Source organism: Pinus tabuliformis, chromosome 2_1 (assembly GCF_031772625.1).
Source record: "Pinus tabuliformis cultivar Carrire ecotype Pingquan chromosome 2_1, CPIR1, whole genome shotgun sequence".
Lineage (NCBI taxonomy): Eukaryota > Viridiplantae > Streptophyta > Pinopsida > Pinales > Pinaceae > Pinus > Pinus tabuliformis.
The window spans coordinates 4,791,493-4,796,483 of NC_142299.1; positions in this window are offsets into that span (position 1 = coordinate 4,791,493).

Genomic DNA, 4,991 nt, shown 5'->3' on the forward strand with positions numbered 1-4,991 from the left:
ATGCCCAGGAAGCTTCCAAAATGACACTTGGATCAGGGAATTCGCCTTGTGATGAGTAAGAGGATCTAGATCTCCAAGTGGAAACGAGAAACTCCAAGTGGACTCAAGAACTGAAGTATAACTAAAGTGGGAGAGGACACTAGTCAGCTTCATGCCAAACTCAAGTTGACTCATCCTTTCTCCAAATCTCCTATATATAGAGCTCTCTCATGAGGTCTAGGGAGGCTGGAATCTTGTGAATGTAAGGAAGTGATGTTGGTTTGTGCATAGAACTATTGGGTGATTGCTTTGAAGGAGGTGAAGAGGAGATTTCTTTCTGCTGGGAGGTGTTGCTGGATTGGGCCTCTTATGGTTGTAACACTCTCAGAACTTTACTTCTTCCATTAATAAAGCATTTGAGGTTCTTCTATATGCATGTGTCTCTATGGCAAATTGATGCTTGTATATTTGATTTATTCTAATCCTTGAATCAGTTATGGATGTATGCTTCTTGTAGTTTCCCTTTCTTGTGCTTTTGCAGGATCTTTGTGTAGCTGGGCCAGTGAAAGAGCAAGGAGCTGGGAGCAAGCAGCAAAGAGGGAAGATTGGATCAATCATTAGCGGAAGATAACGGTTAGTGGATCTCTTCCTCCTCTCTCTTACATCCCATAAAGAAGTAATCTTGAATAGCTTTGTATTCAGTTGTTGCTGAGGTACTATCACCCTTAGAGTGGGATAGGGTCATTCCGTATTGGATACTTTTCCCAACAACAGCCTGCACAGCTTCAGGGACCACCTAACCAAGGCCAGCCATCTTATGTGCAAACCCCCCAGGGGCAGCAATATTATGGCCAGTCTTACCCAGGACAACCTGGGGGCCTACGAGGACAACCCTATCAGGGACAACCTTTGGCCACTGGCGGTCCGTCTTTTACCTATCTGACTCAACCTTTGGGTTATCCGGGGCAACTCGGTACGCAACAAGGTTACCCATCTGGACAACTAGGACAACCTTATATTCAACAAGGCCAACCTGGTATTCAGCAGGGTTATCCCTGTGGACAAACCGGACAAACTTACATTCCAAAAGGTCAACCGGCAGTCCAACAGGGGTATCCTTCTGGGCAAGGGGGGCAGGCTTACATACAGCAGGGCCAACCCACTGCCCAGCCTAGTCATCCTTTTGGTCAAACAGGCCAGCTCTCTGCACAACAAGGCCAACCCACTGCCCAGCTTAGTCATCCTTCTGGACAGGTTGGCCAACCTCAAGGTCAACCGGTCGTCCAGTCTGCTCAACCATCTGCTCTGCAAGGACACTCCTTGGTTGCTCAAGGACAACCTGGTACCCAGCAGACACATCCCTCTGGGCAAACAGGTCCGTCCCAAACCCAACCAGGCCAACCTTCCGGCCAGATGGTCCAAGCCCAACCTGTTCAAGGACATTCTTCTGGGACCCAGACTCAACTTGGTTATCAAATGCAAGGTGGGCCACGACCCCAACCTTCCTACCAAGCGCAGCCTTCTTATCAGGCTCAGTATGGAGCTCAGCAAATGTATGGCTACCAGCAACCCCAGGGGCAAACTCAATTTACCCCTTACCAAAATTATCAACGAATGCAGGTTACTCCTTATCAAAATTATCAGCAACAGTACGTTGCACCTGCAGGTCAAGTTGCTAATCCATGGCGTGTTGGGGGGCAGACCCAGGGTCAACTGTCTGCATATGGACAGAATCCTTACGGGCAGAATCCATATGTGCAGAACCCCTATGGGAAAAATCCTTATGGGCAGAACCCCTACGGGCAAAATCCCTATGGACAAAACCCTTCCGGGCCGGGCCCATCTGGACAAAGTCCATGGGGGCAACCGCCACCTGGTTGGAACCCTGGTACTACCTCTCTTCCACAGCCACAAATGTCCTTTAACCCTCAGTTGCCTTTCTTAGCGACGTTGGAACTTCCAGATGTGTCCAAGTTGACGAATGATCCCATTCTTCATAATCCATATTGGCCACCAGTTCCAACTAAAATACCCGGTGATTGCCCAAAATTCGATGGCAAAGTTGGTGAAGATCCTCAAGCCCATGTCATGACCTATCACCTTTGGTGCTCATCCAACTCGTGGCTTGATGACTCCATCCGGCTTCGCCTCTTCCAAAGGACTCTCACCGGCTCAACTACTAAGTGGTATATTGAGCTGAATCGCGGAACATTTCAAGATTTCAACTCGCTGGCTATGGCATTCCTAACTCATTTTCAGTTACCCATTCAGTATGAGACAGGGACACATCTCCTTATGTCTCTCAAACAGGACACGGCCACGCATATATCTGATCATATACATGAATGGAGACGGCGTCGTCGCTTGATCAAATTTTGGATTCCTGATCAGCTCCTGACCGATTGGTTCACGACTTCCTTTGTCCCTACGATCGCGCGAGACATCGCTATGGGAGCTTGTGTAACTGAAGAGCAAGCTATCACACGTGCTCAGTACCTCGACTTAGTATATTCTTAGTCAGGTACTTTATATGATTATTTGCCAGATGCCCCGAGACCCGGAACATCCAAAGCTCCGCCAAAACCATCTGTTGATGGAGTTATTGGCTCTGTAAACTTGTCATCAAAGAAATCGACTGCGAACCCTGGGAAGCAAAAACAGAACGCTTCTAATGGAAACACTTCTCAGGGTCCATCTAATTCTGGAAGTACCTCCGAGGTTAATGTCGTTCAGTCCACCGCGGCGGATAAATCCTCGAAAGGGAAGAAGAAAAGGAAAACTAAGAATAAGACCGAACAGCCTGAATAGGACTCCCCTAAAAATCCACCCAAGGAAGGAGCCAAACGAAAACCTAAGTATCCTTGTCTTATCTGTGATGAGGATCACTACACTAAATACTGCCCCAGGCGGTCCGAAGTTAGTCGATTATTGAAAGATGCTCCTGGGACTCCTTTTGTGCTCAAAGAACCTTTCCCTTCTCAGCAAAAGCAAATGGTGGCAGACCCATCGCAACCCTCTTCTTCATTCAGCTCTCAAGTATTTATGGCTGGGACAATTCCCATCCATGTCACTACTCGAGCAAAAGAATATCCATCTCCCGCCGGGAAAGAGCCGGAGGTCCCCTCCAGTGCTCCTCTGTCCAGTTCTGGTCCTCTCCACATAGAAAGACCCAGCACTGAGACAATTCCCCGACCCCCTCCGAAAGGTGTACTCCGGAAGTCTTCTTACAACCCTAATGCTCGTGCTGTCCAGCACTATAGCATTGTTGAGGACTTAGCTCAGGATCCGTCTACTATGTCCACTCTAGAAGTCCTCCAGAGATTCCCCTCCCAGAGGAAGTCCTTGCTATCGGCCATCGGTGGCATAGACCCGGCTGACTCAGATTTGATTTCTTTCGATCTCGAGAGCTATACACCGAGACTGCCCTACCAAATCGCTTTCCTTATACAGGTCATCATCAATGGCAAAACAATTCATCGTACAGTCATTGATGAAGGGGCCTCAACTTGCATCATGTCTGTTGCTTGCTGGAAGGCTATTGGTTCTCCTACATTAAGCCAGTCTCCTACGATGTTAGAAGCCTTTGATGGAAGAGAGTCTCATCCTTATGGTATCCTCCAATGCTTGCCCATCTCCCTGGAAGGGAAGACGGTAGAAGTGGAGGTAGAAGTTGTCGACGCTAATCTTACCTACAACCTCCTCCTTGGACGTAGCTGGACATACGCCATGCAAGTCGTGGCTTCCTCTCTTTTCCGTGTCATTCATTTCCCTCATCAAGGGAAGATTGTCACGGTGGACCAGCTCTCCTTCTTCGCCTCTTCTTCCGAAGGTAATGTGCCATTCGTGGAGCATACCTCTAAATCATTCGAGAGTGTGGGAGCCGGACTCTTTAAAGATCCCGCTCTAATGGGTGTCTTTCCCCTTCCACCTCCGAATCTCGCCCCTATTAAAACGCTTTCCGTGCATCAGATGGAATCTTGGGGCGATATGATGCCATTCGAGTGCAATAACAGTGATGTCAACCTTCACCCCATTTTCAATGGACTGAAGCTTGGGGGGCATGTACCTCGAATCGAGACACCATGCTAGTGGGCATGCCCGTCCCTTTATTATCAAGTTTAATGCGCTTCAATTTGTATATGCATGTGTGTGTGTGAGTTTTCATGTTTTCGGTTTGGTGTGAAAGTGTGATTGCCCCTTATTGTGTCTTTTTGCTTCTTGTGTAGATGTCGGGTGCACCTTACATCAGTTTTGCTGATGGTGCCTGCCGCAGTACTCGTAATTTGTCCTTTGCGGCGTGGGTGATCTACGATCCTCACGGTGAGTTGATAGACCTTCAAGGTGTCTGTTTAGGCTATACTACAAACAATGTTGCTGAATATAGCACTGTTATTGAATTATTAGCCGAGGCAATTAATCTCGGTATTCGTACATTGCTTGTTAACCTAGACTCTCAGCTTGTCGTCCACCAGCTCAATGGGTGATATTCCGTCAGAGACCGTCACATTTTAAGGCTGTACTTACGTGTTAAATTGTTAGAAATGAATTTTGATTTTATCACATATCATCATATTCCACGACGATTAAACACATTATCTGATGCATTGGCCAATCATGTATTAGATAGACATTTGTGTAATTTATAATCAAAACATCATACAAGCAAGCACATAAAAGCACAATAATAAACCATAAGCATATGTATATATATATGTGTGTCATAATGTTTGCACCGTGTGCGTTACAAAACCCAAAAAATAATACATGTTCATCCTGATACATCCTCGGACAACATGTCCCTCAAAAAATATGCATGAAAGAAACCTAGGAGTCTACTCGTGGTGGTGCTCATGATTGCACACCAACGCGCGCACCAAGCATCTCAATAGACAATGGATGCAGGTCGGCACCCCCACCGTGTGCCTCTGATATGCGAACGGCACATCTGCCAATCTAGCATAGCCTGGAATCCCTTGGGTAAGTCCCTCGAGATTCTGCACCAGCTCTTCCCC